Source organism: Phyllostomus hastatus, unplaced genomic scaffold, assembly GCF_019186645.2.
Source record: "Phyllostomus hastatus isolate PE091 unplaced genomic scaffold, TTU_PhHast_1.1 phas_contig_86, whole genome shotgun sequence".
NCBI classification, from domain to species: domain Eukaryota; kingdom Metazoa; phylum Chordata; class Mammalia; order Chiroptera; family Phyllostomidae; genus Phyllostomus; species Phyllostomus hastatus.
This window is the reverse complement of record NW_025333977.1, coordinates 82,883,999-82,907,381: the sequence shown is the minus strand read 5'-3', so window position 1 is coordinate 82,907,381 and position 23,383 is coordinate 82,883,999. Positions and strand designations below refer to the sequence as shown.

Sequence of the window (23,383 nt, the reverse complement as noted above, 5' to 3'; positions counted from 1 at the left end):
TTTCAGAAATGTTCTCGGAAATACTATTGTAGTCAAATTGTGATTTGTTGTTGGTAAATTCCTTTTATCATCTGAGATGCCTTCCAGTAAATGAAATGCAACTGGGAGAAAATTAAGGTAATGTTGTCAGTTTGTTTAGGTACCAGATTAAAACTTTGTAAAAAACTATTATTACTATTACTAGCAGAAAGCTACCAATGTTTTAGGCTGTGTAATTTTTCTGGTAGGTGTATATATGTATATGAAAACTGTATGTCTGTTGCAAACAAGCAAAACCTCTTAGACACCAAGGCATTTAAACAGTGAGAATATGGTCCTCTCTGTTATTGTTCAAATGTGAACTAGGCAAATATAATCACAAGGGTGGCTTTATAATGTTTTTTTGTTGTTGTTGTTGCGTTTCTTTCTTTTTCTTTTTCTTTTTTTAACTCTTGACATGCTAAAATTCCTTTGTGCCAGTAAATGTACTTTGGTTCTGCACATATTTACTAATGTGCTTATTTTCTTAGTTATTTGCACCCATCACCTGGGCTTTGGATTGGGCAAAAAGAACTGGAATAACTCTTACTTTTTCTGATTCCTCAAATCAACAATGGTCTTTTATCCTCTCACCTCATCCCTAGAGGGGAGAAGAGAGATGACCAAGAAGCAAATGGAGATGAGGATATAAGTAAAGCAGGGGGTAGAGGGAGTGGGTAGTTTTGAAGCTTCTAAATTTGTAAGTATAATGAAAGAAAAAGACTTTTCCCCAACCCTTAATAAAAGCTGCCTGACCTATTTGACACAGCACTATCTTCTCCCTATGTCTGACCAAAGCAGATCTGCCTAAATTCCTTCTCCACTCCAAGACAGATTCCAGTGCTACTACTGAAATAAAATAGAAGAGAAAGAGAAATAGAAGAGCTTACATTTCCAGTACGTTCACTGCCAGGTGTTCTTCATACCTTTTGCCTTGTAAGCCTTGGGTTTGGAGCTGTGAGCAGATTTTCATAGTTGTAGACAGATTTTATTCATTTTGATAAGATGCCTTCCCAACAAGGCAGTCCCAAAGCCTATCACAAAGCAGCATCATGAGTTTTATTAAACCAGATGAACTGATCGACCGAATAAGTTTGTGTGTGTGTCGTCTGTTTTCTTAAAGTAAAATACTTTTTATATAAAATGAAACAAAACAAAAAAACAGCTCTAAACTTTCTATCAAGTCAGAATGAATTCAGGTTTCTTTTCACAAAATGGCTTTCTGGAACCATTTTTGTATATTGGTTTTGACCAGCATGTTACACGCCATACCTTGCCCACTTGCGGCTTTGCTTTCTAAATGTCGATGAATGTGAACAATTTGTTAGTTAAAAAAAAAAAAAGCTGTATGGTTTTTTTTTTTTTAACCTGTCTTAGAATGTGGCCATAAATAGGAAGATGTGTTAAGGCTTACAAACAATAGTTTCAATCCTATCAATTTAGCATTAAAAATGTGCGTAAAAGTTTTAGAAAATATTTCCCTAGTATGTTGAGAGAAACTGTGTGATGTGGTAAGAAAACAAACAAACAAAAAACATTGAGGCACTACCCTGGAGTGTGGGAGGCATTAATTAACACTAAAGAGTAAGGATTTAAAGTGGTTAAATCTGAAGCTTGATTTCTAGTCCTAACCAACTACATAATTTTGAATAAATCAATCTTTCTATTCCTCAGTTTCCTTGCCTGTAAAATGAAGGGAAAAGTTTCTTGTTAGGTTTTTTTTTAAGAATGTATGGTTTTATTTTAAATAGGTATATCTGTGTAGGTTGGTAATGGTGGAAGAACAAAGGGAATTTAGGTGATCTGAGAAAGCAACACATACTTTGAATTTTTGGTGGTGGTTGTCCTTAGCTTAAGTAGATGTCACAATATATTATTGAGTCTAATGATTCAGTGAATGCAATAACCTCCAAATTCTCATTTGTCAGACAAAGTAACATATTTACCTATGGATTGTTTGATAAAAGGGTTGCTTTTAATGGAGTGAAGCACAGTATGGTTACTATGGCTCTGTTCATCCCCGCTGGCCACTAGATGGAGAGGTGGTCCTTGTCCACAGCCTTGCAAATGGTAAACAGCTCACTTCTGACTTTCTACTCACAAAGCTACACTATATGTCTTTGGACATTTCTACAAACACACATAACATTTTGTAGAAGCTATCAGAATAGTTCTCTTTTATACAGGCATGATGTGATATTCATGAAATGCAAAATGATTTGTTCCTTCTTCAGCTACTATTAATGGTGGTAGACATAGAAGGCCAGTATTACAACTGGTTTTAGTTGTCAGAATAGGGCCTTTTGCCTCTTTCCAATCTGTCCATTTAGAAAGAGTCCCAAAATGAATGTCAGCACCACAGTGCCACCTTGTGTCCCTGTTGCTGTGAGATTATCTGATGCATGAGCTAGTGAAAAGGAAAGAACAGGACATTTGCAAAAATTTGGCACATTATTTTAAGTTCCGATTTGGTAGTAGCTGCACAGAAATCTATTTTGGTGTGTTTGGCAATTTTTACTACACAAGAAGTTAGTATGTGTGCACTTTACTCCTTCTCTCATGCCAGTGTATATTAAAAATACTTATAAATTCCAGGCACCGACAGAGATGTGTTCAATTTAGAATTGGGGATGATGAAGACAGGGATTCTTGAAGATGTTCACTTAATTCTTATCACTTACAGAGCTCTAGCTCAATTGTTTCATACAATGAGGGGCTCCTTCCTGTACATTCTCAGAGCAACTTATATGCATACCTTGGTACTGTTGCTGTTCACATTGTATTGCCATTGTTTGTAAGCATATCGAGGATGGTGTCTGTGTCTTATTTATCCTTCTGCTTCTAGAACTTTCTATGCAATTTAGCTCTAGAGGCATTCAGATGTTCAAGATCTGAATCAATGATTATATCTAGCAGGTTTATAATATCTCATTTCCTTTATTTTTATTTTTGAGTTTTAAATAATTTTAGAGCATTTTCTCTTTGGAAAAACATCTGATGCCATCTCCTTTCCAAACATCCCTTTGTAAATTTACTTTGTCTCACATTAAAATGGCTATTTCTCTTTGATTATGAAAACAATGTATTGCAAATTCACTAGTCTATATTGTAGTTGACTTTGGGATAAAGATACATTATTTCTAGCACTAGCTTTACAAGAAATATACTGTGTTTTCTTGGGTAGGATATTTAACCTTCCCAGGTCTGTTTCTCATGTGTAAAATGAGCAGGCAGGGCCAGTAAATCTTCAATACTTTTGACTGAGTTTTTTGGTAAGGATTGGAAAAATGTTAGTATTAGTCTAGTTGTATTTTTGGTTTAACAGATTTTAAAAGTACAGTAATAACTGAAAATTCCGTTGCTAACCTTTGAAAGTACTATATGATAGCCCACGTTTTAGGAGAGGAAACTGAGGCTCAGGGACTATTCTTAATAGAGGGTTAAACTGCACATGGAACAGGGTAAATAGTATTTTAACTGATGGACATCCCAATTTTTTGTTTGATTTCAATTTTTTAGTTTGATTTTGGTTAATTTATCTCCATTTTCTTTTATTCTTTTCACCAAAAAATAAATGAATGACAACAGATTTCAACAGCAAGGTGAACCCATGCTTTGGTATAAGAGTAGAGACTGCTTGCAATTTAGAGACCTTTCTGTGCTATTCTGAATTTTTTTAATAACACTTGAAAATGAGTGCTAAGTTTTAAATTTCAGATATTTGTCGTAGAATTTACATCTGGAGTTTTCAGTCCATGTAGTACTATAAATACCACTAAACTGTATGACTTTGGCAAGTTGCTTAAGCATTTTAAGCCTGATTTTCTGATTTGCAGAAAAATGGTAATAAATATAACCCTTCTTGTCTACTTCACAGTGTTATTGTGAGAATTTTATTTTATTTTTTTAAAGTATATTTTATTGATTATGCTATTACAATTGTGCCAGTTTTTCACCCCTGTATCCTTCTCCTCCCTGTACCACTGCCTTCACCCGACAGCATCCCCCCCCCAACAGTTCATGTTCATGGGTCACACTTATAATAAGTTCTTCGGCTTCTCCATTTCCTATACTATTCTTAACCTTCCCCTGTCTATTTAGTGCCTAAAATGAGTTAATACAGATGGAATTTCTTTAAAATAATAAAGCCCTATACCAGTTTAATAACACTTACTGTTTTTATTGCTCTAATTAAAAGAAATAGGTAATAGAAACCTCAAAGTAAAATACACAAATTAAAAAAACACTGACACTCATGGCATTTCTTAGTTGGATGCTTCTCAGTGGTAGGCTCTCTGGAGATGGCTTGATATGTTTGCTTAGTTTCCTATATTTTGGGTTAAAAATCTGTAATAATGCTTATGAGTCTAAAATTATTATCTTCTTTTTTAAAAATTACTTATCTAATTTTAGAGAGAGGAGATGGGAGGGAGAAAGAAAGGGAGTGAATCATTGATGTGAGAGAGAAACATCAATTGGTTGCCTTCCGTACACACCCTGACTGGGGACTGAACCCTCAAAACACAGGCATGTGCCTTGATTGAACCAGCAACCTTTTGCTTTGTGGGCGATGCCCAACCAACTGAGCCACATTGGTCAGGGCAATGTTTTCTTTAGATAAAGCTTTTTACCCTTCATTCATAATTCATTTTGACAGTAATATTAAAGTAGAAGGTGATAAATTTAAAGTAACAAATATGAAGTAAGTTGTATATACATTTTTTATTTGTAGTATTGGACTCCAGTCCAGTACTTAAGTTTTAGTATGCTTAAGAATTATTTAGGATGTTTGTTACAATTCAAATATCTGAGCTCTACTCCTAATATGTCTGGGGTGGAACTAAGGCATCCTGAGTTCTAGCTGGTCCAAAACCATTGAAAATGCTACTTTCCTGGCTATTATACATCATAATCAGTTGGGGCTTTTACAATGTACATTTTTAGGTTCTACTCCCAGATATCCTAAATCAAAATGTTTATTATTTTTTGAGCATCTATATTTTACAAAAACTACTTCATAAGGTCTAATAATATTGCAAAGTGTGAAAATTACTGCTCTTGTTTTTAGGGTACATTGTTAAAATACATTTACTATTGTACCTGAATTCATCTTCATCATTTATATTATTTTCAAACTAAATATAAACTCGCTTTACATAGAAGGGCAAAGTTGAAACTACTATGTAAGAAAAGTTTAGGTTTGAAAAGCAGCAATTACCATTCTTGCCCTATAACCCTTAAATTAAGGAAAACAAAAGTTGCTAAGCACCTTTTGATAAATTTCTTAATTTAATCTTCACAGTAACTCTATTTTATACCTGATTTTCTCCCTGTGTTGTAGATAATACCCTATCCCCCGCTGCCAAATATCTGAAGCAAATAAATTGCTAAGTTCACATAGCTGTTAAGTGTGAAAACCAGGATTCAGACCCTGTATTCTTTCTACTGTATCATATTACTTTTTCCCCTCATTCAGTAAATCTTTACCAGGTTCCTATTATGTTAAGCAATAATGTCTAGCTTTGAGGGCCTGAAAGTGCATTACTGACATGGTATAACAATTATTGCTTATAACATGTAAAATAAATTGGAAACATTTTCCATTGAGAAATAATTTTTAACTGGAGGTAGAATTCAAATTTTGTGAGTGGTCAGAAGGGTTCTTACTAATAGTAATCATAATTTTTGAACTGTTACAGAGCATTGTCTTAACAGATCTTTTAACTGCTGTACCTCTGCTATGAGGTATTTCTTTACCCCGTTTACAGATAAAGCCATAAGTGGGATAGTTAAGTGACTTACCCAAGGTTGAAGATCTAGTAAGTGGCACAGCCAGGACTTACCCAAGGTTGAAGATCTAGTAAGTGGCACAGCCAGGACTGAACTCTGGTTCAATCTAACTTTGACAGCAAAGTTAGTGCTTTTAACCAGTATGTGTAATTTCTGGCTCTGCTTTACAGTTAACCCCTAGAATAAGGTTGTTCCTCCATTTGATAAGTAGAAGCCACTAAATGCTAATTAAACTTTGTGGAATTTAAGTTCATTTCCTTTGTGGGGAACAAACCAGTTTGCCACACTGAATCAGACCAGTAATTTTTTTGCCTTCTAAAGTTTGTTGTTAAAAATGAATAATGCTGCCCTGGCTGGTGTAGCTCAGTGGATTGAACGTGGGCTGTGAACCAAAGCATCGCAGGTTCGATTCCCAGTCAGGGCACATGCCTGGGTTGTGGGCCAGGTCCCCAGTGGGGGCCACATGAGAGGCAACCATACCACACGTTAATGTTTCTCTCTCCCTCCCTTCCCCTCTCTAAAAATAAATAAATAAAATCTTAAACAAAAATGAATAATGCCTTAAGGAAGTCAGTTGACACGAACAATCTTTTGTTTATGTTTTTATTTGAGATTTGAAACACTTTGATGTTTCAAATTATTTGAATAAAAATTTAAATCTTACCTATTATGACATGCCATGAAACATAACAATTTCATGGCATAGCCATTGTTATTGGTCCTAAAATAATTGATTTACATTTATAATCCAATGACAGTATAAATAAACTCAGTGCAGCAGTGCTTCATAAAATCTAAAAACTGATTCCTGAGCAATTCCTGATGTTCTCATAGTATAAAATGACAGTTTGTGTACACAGTGTAGTGCACAAAAGAATGCAATTCCTCATTTACCCAGTACATGTAGTGCTAAAAACATTATGTTTACACATTTTTATAGATTTAGCAATACTTTAAATGCAGTAGGGTATCAACAGCTTAAAAGAGCCCTGAAATGTATCTGTTAGGTGTGAAAATAGTCATGATTTTATATATTTTGGTATGCATATATTTTGGGGATATTCTTAATGCCTCTATAATTATGTTAAAAGATACATTAAAAAGAACCTAGAAAATCACTAGCTAGAGAATTTAGTGTTGTCATTAGCAGACTTTCAAGTTTATTGGAAATTTGGGTTCTATTTCAACTTTCTTCTTTAAGGGTGGTCTTTTCCCAAAAGACATTCTTTTACATTTTATCAAGTGAATGAATGCTACCATGAAGAAAAAAGGGTGAAAATATAAACTGAAGAACTTTATCTATACTCCTTTTTCAGGTGTAGACATAAAAACATCATTTTTAAAATAAAGTTCTATTTAGTAGTAGAGCATAGTTTGGAAAATTTGGTCAGTGATTTACTTAGGCTCCACAGGGAAAATCCTGTAGGGTGTTTTTGAATATCCTAAATTTATTTTGATTTGAGACCAGCTTAAAGGGCATGTCTATCTTAAAACAGTTATCCATTTTCCTGAGAAAAATTCCAGTGGGGCTAGTTGTGGGAGGTAGTATCCCAACAATGAACCTTTTGGGTCCAAATAAGTACTTTAACACAACTTACTCCATCCCTTTCCTTAAACCAAAGCCTGTCTTGCCCACTGGATTTGTTTAACTTTGACTGCTAATTTTATTTCTCCGCAGAAGTAAAGGAGACAGGAAAAAGGAGGGAAAATAACTGATGGCATGTGGGTGAGGTTTTGGATCAATTTTAAAAGATCCTAGGCAGTGTAGGGATGCATAAAGCAGTTGGCCTGTGAACTTTACCCCTGTTTCATAAATTAAGAAATAAAAGTCAACAAGGTTGAATGGTGTACCTAAAGTTTCACAATAGATTACAATGTTGGGGGTGGTCCTGGGAACTTAGTTATTCATTGTTTCAATAAGACAGTTGGGACTTCTGGCCAAGATACAGGAGTAAGTGAATACTCTTTACCTCCATTCACAATTATACAGCAAAAATTACAACTAGACAGCAAAACAGTTTTCACCCAGATTCATCAGAAAATTGAGATATATGGAAGTTTGACAACCAACGATTTAAAGAAGCCACATTCACCCAGACTGGTAGGAGGGGTGGAGACACAGAGGCCCAGAGAGACACATAGAGATGCAGAGAGGTGGCAGTCCCTCATTCACATGTGGTGAATAAAAATCAGGAGGCTTACCTTGGGAGCCAGCAATCCCAGCCCTGGCCCCTCAGTCCAGGATTATAGCACCAGGAAGATAAGTCCCTGTAACATCTGGCAGCAAAAACCGGGGGTGGGGGGTGCAGAAGAAACTGCAGAATTCTCAAGAGACTTCCCTTAAAGGGCCCACAAGGGACTTAGGACTCACACAGACCTACTGCCTCTGAGATTCAGCACCAGGGCAACAGCTGGGAGGGCACAAGAGGCATATGGGGAGAAGGGAAGAAAAGTGAAGTGACTGGTAAGGGGGTGATTGCTGGGGAGACAGCTTCCTCCTGGGCAATCTCCAGAGACCAGGCAGCGCCATTGTCCTCTCATCCAGCCCTCCCCAACACAGAGCCACAAAGCAGCAAAATGATTGCCCTGCCCTGTCAACTACCTAAGGCTCCACCCCAGACAATTTACTGATGACTTTTCTACAATAGGCCATGATACTAAGATAGGGATTCAGAATAGCTCTACCTAATACACAGAAACAAACACAGGGAGGCTGCCAAATTGAAGAGACAAAGAACTGTAGCCCAAATGAAAGAACAGAACAAAACTCCAGGACAAGAACTAAATGAAATGGTGATAAGCAATCTATCAGATGTAGAGTTCAAAACACTGGTTATCAGGATGCTCAAAGAAATCATTGGGTACTGCAATAGCATTTTAAGAAAAGATCCAGGCAGAAATGAAGGCTCTGTTCAGTGAAATGAGAAATTGACAGGGAACCAACAGTGGAGTTGATGAAGCTGAAATTCAAATCAGTGATTTGGAACATAAGGAAGAAAAAAAGCATTCAATCGGAACAGCAAGAAGAAAAAAGAATTAAAAAAAATGAGAATAGAATAAGGAGCCTGTGGGACATCTCCAAACATACCAACATCTGAATCATAGGTTTGCCAGAAGGAGAAGAGGAAGAGCAAGAAATTGCAAAGTTTTTTGAAAAAATTATGAAAGAAAACTTACTGAATTTGGTGAAGGAAATAGACATACAAGTCCAGGAAGCACAGAGTCCCAAACAAACTGACCCAAAGAGGACCACACCAAGACACATCATAATTCAAATGCCAAAGGTTAAAGATAAAAGATGGAATCTTAAAAGTAACAAGAGAAAGGCAGAGTTATCTTCAAAAGAGTTCTCACAAGACTGTCAGCTGATTTCTCAAAAGAAACTTTGCAGGGAAGAAGTATTCAAAGTGATAAAAAGCAAGGGACTTCAACCAAGATTACTCTATCCAGCAAAGCTATCATTTAGAATTGAAAGGCAGTGCTCGCTTTGGCAGCACATATACTCAAATTGGAACGATACAGAGAAGATTAGCCATGGCCCCTGCACAAGGATGACATGCAAATTCGTGAAGCATTCCATAGAATTGAAGGGCAGATAAAGTGATTCCCAGACAAGGTAAACCTGAAGGAGTTCATCATTGCCAAGCCATTACATGAAATGTTAAATGGACCTATATAAGAAAAAGATCAAAACTGTGAACATTAAAATGGTAACAAATGCACAACTATCAACAACTGAATCTTAAAAAAACTAAGCAAACAGAACAGGAGCAGAATCATAGGTATGGAGATTATTTGGAGGGTTATCAGCTGGGGGACACAGGGGGGAAAGGTGCAGGGAGTAAGATGTACAAATTGATAGATACAAAATAGGGGGATGTTAAGAACAGTATAGGTAATGGAGTAGCCAAAGAACTTATATTCATGACCCATGGACATGAACTAAGGGAAGGGATTGCTGGAGAGAATGGGGGTACTGGGTGGATGGGGGAAAAAGTGGAAAAACTACGACAACTGTAATAGCATAATTGATAAAGTACATAAAAAAGGTCAATTGGACAGTCTAGTTTCTCTTTTGATCAAGATGCCCTTGTAATATCCTTGCCCTGCTCTTTTTTCTTTCCATTTTCCCCCCTACTAACTTATCTAAAAAATGCTATTCTTCTTATAATGTCAGGCTTAGAAGCTGATTGAACAAATACACTTTGACTATTAAAGCCATACAGAACTAGGTGAACTGTGAGGTCAGTGTGTGTCATGTTAAGGCTTCTGCCTGTGTTTTATTGTAAGTAATGAATATGAAACCAGAAGATAAAAATAGCTCTGAATAAATTGGGTCTGAGCTTATGGCAGAGGTCTTAACATGAAAAATGTGGGGGGCACCTAATAAAGGATAGGCTATTTTCTAAAAGTTCTGATTATAGTTGATCATAAGCTTTTGAAATTAACATGTACTAAGTTTTGATACTTTTTCTCCTAAATTGATGTCATTATATGGGTTTAAGGAGGAAAAGGAACTTTGACAGAAATATGACAGAACTTCAGTCTTTCATAAAGGGTTTGTAACTGCCCCAAATATCTCCTCTGTTTGGATCTTGGGGGAAAATTGTTTCTTGGTCATGGTATCACTCTGTCAAAGTTATAAGTATATATTGAGTCAATGTCTCTTTGATATAATAAATACTTGTTTTAAAAAAATAGGTAAAACACTTTTGATGTTGAGGTGCCTGATGAGTATTGCTATTTACCTCTTAATGCCATTAGTATGGTTTGGGTAGGCAAAAAAGTTTTGTTTAGCTTTTTCTGTATGATGGCTCTAGTAATGCTTAGTTGTTTTTAACTTCATTCGAAACAATTTTGTTAGATTGTATTGTGACAGCTGTCATATCAGTGGTGCATTTAAAAAAACCAAAATTGATGAATTTTTGTGTAGCCATTTTAATATTGCAGATGGTTTGTGAAGTGTTTTGGTCCTATTGACATCTTGGCCAAATAATTCTTTGCTGTAGGGCTGTCTTAAGCATTGGAAGATGTTTAGCAGCATCTCTGGCCTCTACTCACTGGAAGCCAATAGTGGGAGATAGCTGACATACCCAAAATATCTAAATCAAATCAAGTTATGAGTGAAGATTTTTAAAAATGTGTTTTTTGCCCTGGCTGGTGTAGCTCAGTGGTTTGAGCGCGGGCTGGGAACCAAAGTGTTCCAGGTTCAATTCCCAGCCAGGGTACATTCCTGGGTTGCAGGCCAGAACCCCCAGCAACCGCACATTGGTGTTTCTCTCTCTCTCTCTCTCTCTCTCTCTCTCTCTCTCCCTCCCTTCTCTCTCTGAAGATAAATAAATAAAATCAAATAAATCTTTTAAAAAATGTGTTTTTTATTTTACAGAAAAAATAAATGGACTTTTTGGCAAACCCAATAGATTTGGCAAACCCAATAGATACCAAACAAACTCAACTACAGTATGACTTTTATTTGGTTACCAGTAACTAACTTAGAAGTGATACCATCATATCAGACATGGTATGAACAGATTATACTATACCAACATACCCTCTACATTTTTATTAGGGAATATTTAAGAGTTATACAGAGCTTCAAAACCCCAGTGAAATCTTGGTATATGTTTTCATATTTACACATTGGCAGACTTGATTTCTATTCTAAGAATTGCAGTTTTAATGAAGTGAGGTCAGAAGCAGCCACATGTTTGATTCACCAAATGTGTCCTATCTACTTGGAATTAGCATCTCATTTCCTTTTAGGGTCTGAGGAGGTGGTGGTGGTTCTTTAATGTAGCAGCACAAAGAGGCTAATTGTTAGAATATAAGGCTTTGATAGAAATGGAACATAGGCTCCTGGTAGTACTCTTAAACTCATACCAGTTGGCAGGAAATTAAATATGGTTCTCTAAGAAATATATCACAGAAGGCTTACACTAGAAGTGGTTAAAAAAACCTTCTTCATAGGCATTTAGTTATTTTCTACCCCCCAAAAGTAGTTTTTAAAAATCTGTATCTTTACTAAGCCTTTAAGATGAAAGAGGAAAATTGTAGAATGACAGTAACCTAAAAGTATAAAATTATAGCCAGTGGAGTTGGGGTAACCTTGAGGACCAATATAATCCAAGATATTTTATCAGTGAGCTAAAAGAGGAAATATATTACTTATAGCATACTGCAGAAAGAATGCTTAATTAAAACTCCCTTAAAAAGTAACAACTTGTTCCTAAGAAATTACTTTTTTTTGAAGAAATTAAGACTAGGAGAAAGAAAAAGAAACAAAGAAGAAGCTGGTGGTTACAATTGCTTTCTTACATTTAGGGACTTTTAAAAATTGTTTTTATTCTTAAGTTTGAGTATAAGGGATATGATATTAGATTAATTGCCATTTAAATACACAGTTCCACAGTTATAAGCATCTTTCTGAACCAGGTTGGAAAAACCATAGAAAAAAATACTAGTGTGGAAATTATATCCCATGTGGTAAAACAAAAATTTGAGAAGTTTCCTGTTATAATAAGGTGGAAGTGGTTACCAAAGAAACAAAAATTTCTTATCAGTCTGCCTGAAGCAAATGTGGCATATTAAGCTTAAAAGGAATTCTCTTCTGAATGCGCACAACTCTTATTAAGGTCTTAGAAATTGTGCACACATAGGAAAAGAAGAAGAATATCTGAATGCATTTGAATAAGCATCCATTGGGGTATAGATATAGGGGCTCTCTCATATCTATCGATACTTTAGTACTGAACTGGCCAAAAATAATTTTTTACTCTTTTACCTTTTACTTTTCTTTAACTTTAAATGAAATGACTTGTTTTCATCTTAAAAGAGGACTTTTTTTTAGTGCGAGGTTCTCTAGTGGCCTGAAAGAGTTAATGCAGTTTCCCAGAGTGTCCAACTTACTTCCAGGGAGTAGTGCTGTGCATGTGAGAGTCTGGCTCCGGGATATTTGTTCACATCCCAAAACCAATTTGGCACAACTTAAAATGTCTGCTAGGGAGAGGATTCAGGGTGTTGTTAGGCCACGCAATTAGTGCTTTATTTCATGAACACCAAATTCACCCAGTAGTGTTTTGTTTTAAAGAAGAGCTTGAAATTCACAGTAATAGGTTTCATTTATCAGAGCCATATGGGACTCACCATCTTTGGATATATTTGTAAGGCCCTCACAAAGAAGACTCCTTAGGCATCTCAGATTTCATGGATTGGAGGGCAATCTGGATGAAGTATCTTTTTTTGGAAATGATGAGCTATCTTTTTCATATGTAGTCTCCAATGTCAGTAATCCTTGAGAAGCTGCCCCCTCTGCCCCCACCATAGGAAAGAGTTAAGCAAACCTCAGCTTATTAGCTTTTACTGGAAAACAAAGACCATCATTCTTAGATCTAGTTCAAATGCCAAGTGTACCTTTGATATTGAAACTTGGCCATCTAATCATTACATTTTGGGATGTGGCATTTATGAGAGGGTAGGTGGACTCTAAGTCTCAACCTATTTTTGTACTTTTTGCTAATGCTGTCATGGTCTCATGTCCATGGATCTCTGGGAAGCTATGTGCACATAGCAGACTGATAATATGGCATTGTGGTTCTTTTCATCTTTACCTAAGATTATTTCTTTTCTGCCTCCTCTTTTTCCATATTTCTCTGATGCTACATATTCTTGATAATGTTTATGTTAATTGATTTTTTTAGAACTCTCATCTTTTTCTACTTACCTATGAATTTAGAGATTTGACAGTGGTTGCTAATACTTTGATTTTTGGTTCCTAGTTTCTCTTAAGCTATTAATGACCTAGAAACAAACATTTTAGTGTTTACTAATTAAAAGTGAATGTATATTTTAAAACAGAAGGTGATATGTGTTATGACAGGCAACCACTATTTTTGGGGTGGTTTCAGTGTTTTTTTTTTTTTCTAAATTCTCTAGGCTTTCTTGTAAAGAGCACACTTGATTCTGTTTGATAAGTCTGATAAACCAGAATATTTACAAGCCATAAATACTACTGTAACAGTTGCCCCTGACCTGTATGAAGTCCATGTAAACTTCATAAAGAAGGTGATTTCAGTTTTATTTTAAGTTGTGATGGTAAGTTGGTGATTACTTGAACTATCTCTTGCTTATCTTTAAATACCATTTTATTGTGTATTCAGCCTTATTTTATTATCCTCTGGTTCTAATAAAGTTTAAAAAAACTTTAACACTTTATTTGCTAACATTTATATTAGCATGTTTTAGGTTTCCCAGAGATTGTCCATTATATTTTGTTTTGTTTTGAGCATGTTGAATAACATTAAGATAAAATTCAGTACATTCTCAGCTATAGTTTAAACTTCATACTGATGTCAATGACATATATTTTAAATACTATTTCATAAAGATTCAAAATTCTACTCCTCACCATTTATTCTCTAAAATGTATTATACACTACAGAGAGAGCACTTGGGCTTTGTGACATAACAGCCCTATATGGTACACACCTGTAGAGCTATATGTCATTGACCCCATGCTGTAGGCTGATGAGGCTGCTGGACAATATGTAGAACATTGGAATTATAAAATGAACTTGAAGCTTAAGTCAACCTGAGTGTTAATTGTGCTGGATGGTTGACTGCCTTGTAATATTTTTTTTGTATTTTTTGTCAAGCATTCTAAAATCATTTAATGGGTATAACCAATTGTTAAAATGCCCCTAGGATTAAGTTATATTATTTTCTTGTTTCTACCATCATAGGCATTGGGACCCAATTAAGTGTTTTGTTACTGAAAACGTTATGGAACTAAACATGAACTCTTTTTTTTAATTTTTTATTTTTGGCTGATTCCCTGGTGCTTTCTATAGAAATTTTGAAATATTTTTTTTCAGGAAAAGAATATAGTGAGATAATTGAGATAACAGTAATGATCTATATTAACAATCTATAATAACAATCTATATTAACAATCTGTAATAACAATCTATGACAACAAAAATTAAAGATGGTAGAAAGACTCAGGATAGAATGTGTGGATACAGATGCAGTGATATTTCATAGATCTCTGGTTTTAGTATAAAGCGTAGGTTGTGAAGAGAAGGTAGGTCAAATAAGAAAATATGGATGTAATAACCAATGGTGAATTCTTTATGAATAGTCCTACTAAAGGAAAGATGATGATGGAAAGAAGTACATACTTTGATGGAGTGTATGTGTGGATGGTAAAATAGAGGTTGAGAGGAAAGTGTGAAAAAAAGAGATAAGGATTATACATATGTAGTTTTTTGGCTATTACTGCCTAGTTTTCTACATTTACATAGGGTTTCTGTTATAGGAATGAATGACTCCTATATATAATGTTGTTTGTATAAATAGAATCCATAACTCATTGGGGTTGAACAGGAATTTTATTTGCTGGTAAAGATAGACCTGTTTGATTTTGAGGTGTGGTGTGCTGTTATTCTTACTTTATGGCCAGAGTAAAGTTTATATTGTTTTTGTTTAAATTAAATCTGAATATAATTCATCTTTGGAGTAGACGTGTGTATGTATTGTGTGGACCTGCATGTATACACTTTAAGGAAGGACTCATTCATTTCTGTCTCTTTGTTTATCTGTCTCTTTCTAGCTCTCCTGTGCCTGCTGCTTTTTGCTTGCCAGTTTTTCTTTGTCTATCATTTTTATCTTTGAACCCATCTGTGTGAAAAAGAGAATGTTTGATTTTCTAATTTTTATTGATTTTTAATTTTTTATTACTTTGTTCTCCCTACTTGTTTCACCTCAAGAACTAAGGCTCAAGAATAAGGCACTTTAGTTTTCACATTTAAGAGATGTTTCTGCTTTCTATTCTGTCCATTTGTCCATATATTTGCTGATCTCTTGATAGGCTGTGCAGTGAGGCTGCAGTTTACTATCTGTCTCTATATGTGTGTGTGTGAAATTAGCTAATTGGTGTTACCAGAAATATTTTCACATGTTTTATAAGCAAAGTGCAGCAAGGTATATAAATGTAGATATGATCCAGACATGCGCACACTCACGACTGTCACTGCTCATGCATAGGCGCTCAGAAGTAATTAATGTTAATAAGGTTTTAATGTGCTTGTGAGATCATAATGAGGAGAAATGAATGCTCTGATTAGGAAAAGGTAACTGTGTGTGTGTTTTGGCTTAGAACAAGATTTCAATTTTTATAAACCGCAATTTTAGAACTTGTTTGTGATTGCATCAATTGGTTTTTATTTTCAAATTAGAGGTCTGTTTAGCCATTTGAATGATTAACCAAATAAATGGGTGAAACCCTGATCATAAGGAATAGTGCAGATTTTCATTTGCAAGGCAACGTTAGTGTAAAGCAAGGCTGTGATCATGTCTTTTGCCAACATACCATTTTTATGTTGTTTCTTAAAAAGATTTTTCTGAAGCTCCTTGTGGAGATTCATTTTTATAAATGTAGATGTTATCTATATGTTCTGGATGTACCAATCAGACACTGTAACTATTGTGTCTGAAATATATTCCTGCTGGTCAGTGATGATGGTGTATTCAGTGTGCAAAGAATTTATATCATGCTTCTTGAAATGTTTACTGGGAAAAATGTAAAACAACCAAGATTTTTCTTTCTAAGCATAATCTTTACAAATTTTAGAGGCTTGGCATCCTTTATGGTGAAGTACAATACCTCAAAGTAAGTGAAGATACTGTCTTACTATGGACTCAAATGCCATGCCGTCAATAGCCATGCTGTAGACTGGCTTGAATCCAGATGGACACCAGAGGTCCTTCTCCACAACAGATTTTTTGAAAAATGTTGTTTACAGATCTTTTGCCTACATTTGCATTATTATTATTTTAAATTATAGGATAAATCTAAATATCTATTAAGGGCCCTTGCCCTGTTGCACATAGAAATCACTTATGCATTTTTAAATGTAAACAGTGTATTAAAATATTCAAAGATTGTAATCCCCTTTAAAGTAACCATAGTACTGAAATGTAAGAAGTCTTGGAAGTGAAGAATTGGAATATGGGATAATGTAGTTTATTTCTAACTAAATCCTAAAGATGTGGTTTAGACTGTCCTAGGTTTAGGTTATATTACTACAGTCTTAATGCTGGTGTCTAAAAAACATGATGAAGGAGGTGAAGGTATTAGAGTTCCACAATTTCTGAATAATTACATGATTTCTGAATAATTCTACAATTTCTATGATTCTCAGAGGTGTGTTGGATTTTGCATTCCATAGAATCCATAATGATTATCTGACCAAGTGAGGCATTGGCCTTTAATATTGTTTAGTTGACTCTGTTGGGTCTTATGTTATTGAGGCATAAATAGGAAAAATTTTCCCACTTGTTCTTTATAAAGAAATTCATTTATGTTTTCTTTCAATTGCATGGTTCCTTATTATAAATTTTTCTGTTCAGTCATACATATTTTTATATTTTTTGTTCTGTGCAGTTGGTCTGTCTATTCATATGTCATTATCACATTATTTTAATTATGGAGGCTTTAGAATATGTTTTAATATCTGAAGTGCTAACCTACACCACCTCTGCCATTGCAGACCTTGAGAGAATAGAAGCCTATAGTATTTTTTATTGGAATTATGATAAAATATGAATTGATATAGGGACAATTAATATCTTTATGAGGTATAATCTTCTTATCTAAGAATCTGTTTAGATAAGAAGAATCTTTCCATTTGCTCAATAAGTTTCTGTCTTTAAGAAATGTATAGTTTTTCTTTTTAGAGGTTTTAAACATTTGTCACTAAGTTTGTACTTTGGTGTTCTATTCATTAATTTATGTGCTTTTTTACACATTTACTATTCTAAAAAGAATTTTCTCTTTCATATATTTTCTAATTTTTTGTTTCTGTATAGGAAAGCTATTGATTTTTTGTAGATTAATTTTTGAAACTCCCACTTTGCAAAATTCTCTTACTGTTGGTGGTACCTGAGATGGATTCGAGCCCCCATTCTAGCCCCGTGCATGGTATCTGTGAGACCACGGACAAGTTATTACAACCCATTTCTCATATATAAAGTACAAATAAGAAAACCAAACTTCCAAGAGTGATGGAGAGTAAATGAGATCACATAGTAAACGACCAAATATTTTGCCTACATGTAGTAAACACTTGACAACTGATACTCATGAAATAATATAATGTGATATGAAATGATATAATACAATTGTATTATTATTATTCTTAAAGTATTATACTAATATGCTATTGAATTATTGAAGGTTTATTGAATTAGAGTTTTAACTGCAAGAATGGAGTGAATTAAATAATTTAAAAAACTTAAACTTCCTGATAGACCTTTGTGATTTAAGACAATTGGACTAATGATTACTTCTGAGATTAGGATATTTTGTATCTGTGCTCATGTATTTCCTTGACTTCTGTTTTAATTATAATTATTGTGTGTAAGACTCTTTAGCTCTGGAGAGTAAGTAGAGGGAACTTCTTGATCACCTAGACTAGAATGATTGATTATTCAAAGCAATTCATAGAGGTCATTGGTTGTAGCACTTGTTAATTAGGTGAGTGGATGTGAACATCTAATTTAAAGTCCTGTAACTATCATGTTCAGCCTCAAGAATCAGGAAACTTTACTACATTTTCTTAGTAAACAATGTCCTGGCTTGTGAATGAACTCTTGTGGAGTAAATATTGAACATATATGAAGTCATGATGGTATTAATGTAAGCAGAATAATAGTGCTTGCCAGCTCAAATGGGAAAGTTTTGATAAAGTTGATGAAAAACAATAATTGATTAAAAAGTGTAGTCTAATGTGGTAGTCCTATGACTTATAAGTTTCTACTCATTTTTAATAAAATTGATACTAATGTAGCATATTGCTCTTTAATTTATCTGAAAAAAAAGTCTGTTATAAAATGTGAATGCCAGAATTTCAGGGCTCATCTTATTCCTCCTTATGGTCGTTGTGAGGGTTAAGTGTGATAGTGTACTGGCATTATATAATGCCATTAATAATGATAATGCAGGTGCTTAGCTCACAGTAAATACTGGAAAATTGTAGTTGTTTTTATTGCTGCTGTTTTTTATTACCTTTAATAGTTCTTTCCCACCCCCACACATGTTTTTCACCTATGTATATTCTCACTAGTAATATTGTTCTATGCTTACAACAAATGTATGAAATATGTCTATATATCATTAAAATAAACATACAATTATATATCTATTATTTGCCAATGTTGAAACTAGCTAAGGGTGAAGTAAGATTCCATTGTTGGAGTATGTGAAAATTTGAATTGTTTCTGGATAAAATTTCCAAAGAGCTTCAAGGATGAAAAATAATTTCTCTCAAAGGATTTTAGGTGGATTTTCTCCATAGTTTAGTTTCCCAGTGTTCTGGCTTAGCACTTAGTGTAATTAGTCCTCCATAGCCTCACAGTGTTCCTTTGTTCATTTGTTCATATGGAACACGACATAGAGGATAGTGTCTATTAGGTATAAAACATTGTTCTGAGTTGTATGAGCTATATCTCATACATGTTCTGGGTTGTATGAAATATAGCTCATACAACCTGGATTAATTAGATGAACTGCCTCTATTAAAGAAGTCTAGCAGATGATTGAGACAGCAAAAAAACTGGGTAATGTGTATAAACTTTGGAACCAGATTATTTGGTTTGATTCCCTGCTCTGAAGCTTAATAGTTGTATAACTTCAGGCAAGTTATTTTCTCTTTCTGTGTTTCAGATTTCTTACCTACAAAATGAGATTTAAAATAATACCTATTGCATACAATTGTCCAGAGGATTAAATGATTTGCTGCGTGTACAGCAGTTAGAGCAATAAGGTAGTCAGAACTCAATAAATGTTAATTAACATTAATATTATTATTAGGTAAAGCAGAATAAAATTAGTGCCATAAAACAATAAAAACAAAGCAATACAGTATTATAGATGATGATAATACTAATTTTTACTGTGTCTGGGGGCAGTCGAATTGGGGAAGCTTTTTTGGATGAAATAATATTTAAATTGAAACATTGGAGAATAATTTCTGTAGGGCAAGGAGGAATACAGGAGTACGAGTGAGTTATGAGTGGGCTGAGGGTATAGTCCAAACCCAGCTTTAAAGGTGGCAGAAAAGTGAAAATTAGAACTTCTGGGGACCTTGTAGTTAGAGACTTGAATCTGAAGCCCATCTCCATTCCTTATTAGCAGTGTGGCTCTGGGCAAGGCAGGCTCTGTTGGGTTCCCCCTTTCTGAGTAACTTTAGGCAGCAAGCTACAATAATTGTAGGGCTGGCCTTGTCATATGCTGCCTGTTTTCCAATGTCTGTAAACCATTATTTCATTTAGATTTTAGTTGTTTTAAGGCAGGAGGCTAAGTCCTGTTTGTTACTCCATCAGTTTTGGAAGCAGATTGCCAACATATTATTTTTACTTTCCTCTTCATCTAGCTTAGGATTTACCATCTAGTTAGCACCCATAGTTAGTTACTTTTTTTTTTTTTATATTTGCTGCACTGCATACAAATTTTAGTTTACTTAGCTGTCTCCTCACTACACTGGCTTCTTTGGGAATGAGGACTGTGTCTGGTTCATCTTTATCCCCACTACCAGCCTGCTACTCTGTTTAGAGTCTGGAACATAGCAGGCAGTTAACATCTTTTGCATGATATTTCTTTGAATTGTAATTTACTACCGTACCCTGAAAGACTTTGAATGCTAAGCTAGAGTTTGAATGTAATCAGTAAACCACTCAGGACTTTTGAGAAGGTAAGGGAAATTCCATGAGGGCCCCCTTCCCCTTTTTTAAAGAAGATAATTCAAGAAGCATAAAGATGAATGACAGAGGTTAGTAATTTTTTAAAAAAACACATTTGGGATTCTGGGCAATAAAAATGGGAATATAAAGAGCATTGACAGAATCTGGTGACTGTTTGGATGGGTGCTACTAAAAGGGTTTGTGAGAAAAATAATAACTCAGATTTTCACAAATAGTTGATCAGTTTCTTTAGAATGAAACATTAGACTTTTGTCTTTTTTGGAGGATTTTAGTATGAAAATTTGAGAGTAAAATTTCATGATGTAAAGAAGTAATTACTGGTAGGTATTTACCTAAATTCTTTTTTAGTGTTTTTATTAGATGAAAGCTTGAATTTAAAATATTTTTTATGAAATGAATTATGGATTTTATCATGTATGGATAATTTTATTTTTATTTTTTCTTTTAAATATTTCATTGTTGATGCTATTACAGTAGTACTAATTTTTCCCTTTTTGTCCCCTTCCACCCAGCCTGCTCCTGTTCCCACAGTCAACCCCCACACTGTTGTCCATGTCCATGGGTTACGTGTATGTATTCTTTAAGTAATCCCTTCACCTTCTTTTAACCAGTCCCCACCCTGTCCCTCCCCTCTTAACAGCTGTCAGTCTGTCCCGTGTTTCTCTGACTCTGATCATGTTTTGCTCTTCAGTTTATTTTGTTTATTAAAGTCCACTTATAAGTGAGATCATATGGAACTTGCCTTTCATTGACTGGCTTATTTCACTTAGCATAATAGTCTCCAGTTCCATCCATGCTGTCGCAAAAAGAAAGAATTCCTTTTTACTGCTGTATAGTATTCCATTGTGTAAATGTACTATAGTTTTTTGATTGACTCATGTACTGATGGGCACTTAGGCTGTTTCTAAATCATGGCTATTGTATATAATGCTGCTATGAACATAAATATTGCTACTCCAACTTTTTTTCCATTTCTATTTGTGTGGAATATTTTTTTCCATTCCTTCACTTTTAGCTTGTGTAAGTCTTTTGTTCTGAGGTGGGTCTCTTGTAGACAGCATATGCATGGGTTGTGTTTTCTTATTCATTCAGGCACCCTATGTCTTTTGGTTGCAGCATTTAATCTGTTTACATTTAAGGTTATTATTGATAAATATGTATTCATTGCCATTTTATTCCTTTATACCTAGGTTCCCCTCTCTGTTTCTTCTTCTACTTAAAGTGGTCCCTCTAATAGTTCTTGTAGTGCTGATTTGTTGTTAATGAACTCCTTTTTGCTTATTTATATATACTTTTTGGTCTGGGAAGCTCTTTATTTCATTTTCAATTGGAAATGATAGCCTTACTAGATAGAGTAGTCTTGGTTACAGATCCATGCTTTTCATTAGTATGAGTACTTCATGCCAATCCCTTTTGGCCTGAAGTGTTTCTGTTGAGAAGTCAGCTGACAGTCTTATTAGAGATCCCTTGTAGGTATCTGACTCTTTTTGTATTGTTGCCTTGAAGATTCTGTCTTTGTCTTTAACCTTTGCCATTTTAATTATGATGACTGTCTGTGCTTCCTGAAGTTGTGTAGTTTTTTTTCTTCTCCAAGTCAGTGAAGTTCTGTCATTATTTCACTGAACAGCTTTTCTATCCCTTGCTCACTTTCTTCTTCTGGTATCCCTATGATGTGGATACTGTTACATTTCCTGATGTCCCAACATTCTCTTAAACCATCATATTCTTTTTATGTCTTCTTTCTCTTGCTCTGATTGCTTTCTTCTCTTCTCTTTTCTTTTCTTTTCTTTTCTTTTCTTTGCCTTCTCTTCTCTTCTCTTCTCTTCTCTTCTCTTCTCTTCTCTTCTCTTCTCTTCTCTTCTCTTCTTTCTGAGTTTATTTATTTTTAGAGAGAGGGAGGGAAGGAGAAGGAGAGGGACAGAAACATCAGATTCTTGCATGCCCCAACTAGGAGCCTGGCCTGCAACCCAGGCATGTGCTCCAACTGGGAATCAAACTGGCAGCCTTTCAGTTTGCAGGCTGACATTCAATCCATTGAGCCACATCAGCCAGGGCTGATTGTGTTTTTTTTCTACCTTGTCTTCCAAATTGCTGATTTGATCCTCGGCTTCATCTAACCTACCTTTAATTCCTTCTAGTGTATTCTTCATTTCAGATATTACATTCTCCTTTTACAACAGGTTCTTATTCATAGTTTCTATGCTCTTTTTCGTGCTCATGTGGTTCCTGCTAAGTTCCTTGAGCATCCTCATAACCATTACTTTCAACTCTATGTCTAATAAGTTGCCTGCCTCAATTTTATTTAGATTTTTTTTTCTGGGGATTCCTCCTTTTTTTTTTTTTTTGCTTTGGGGTTATTTCTTTGTCTCCCCATTTTTAGCTGACTTTTTTTGTTTGTTTCTATGTATTAGATACGTAGATCTGCTTTGACTCCCTGTCTTACTGGGGTTGCCTTATGTGGTAGGAGACTTGTGGGGCTTACTGGTGCAGCCTTCTTGACCCACTGAGCCGGATGTCGTAGGAATGTTTCTTGTGTAGATTATATGAGCTCTTCTGTTGTATTTGGGCCTTGGTTGTTATTGGCCCATTTGTTGGTGGGCTGTCCCCTCTGGCTGGCTGAATGTGAGGCTCAACTTCCTGCTTCCCCCCTTACATCTGTTGTGCAGGTTCTGACAGAGCAAAACAAAACAACACAAAAAATAGAACCAAAACAAGCCAAAAAAAATCTCCAACAACAGCAAAATAGCAAAGAATAATAAAAGTAGAACAAGAAATGGATTAGTAAATGAAAAAAAAAAAGAACATGAGAAGACCAAAG

At 34.9% G+C, this 23,383-nt stretch overlaps 1 protein-coding gene and 1 non-coding gene across 5 annotated transcripts in view; both read left to right on the top strand.

The window, feature by feature from the left end:
- Positions 1 to 23,383, top strand: part of ZBTB20 (zinc finger and BTB domain containing 20) — a 798,652-nt gene that overhangs the window by 5,699 nt on the left and 769,570 nt on the right. Inside the window, exon 2 of one of the 4 annotated variants that reach the window (XM_045852099.1) lies at positions 7 to 117. The exons of the other annotated variants lie outside the window; for them this stretch is intronic. The gene's annotated coding sequence lies outside the window, so the exon portion shown is untranslated. The remainder of the gene's footprint in view (positions 1 to 6; positions 118 to 23,383) is intronic. 4 annotated transcript variants of the gene reach the window in all.
- LOC123827681 lies at positions 9,287 to 9,394 on the top strand. Its single transcript, XR_006787322.1, has one exon. It is a non-coding gene; the product is annotated as a U6 spliceosomal RNA (small nuclear RNA).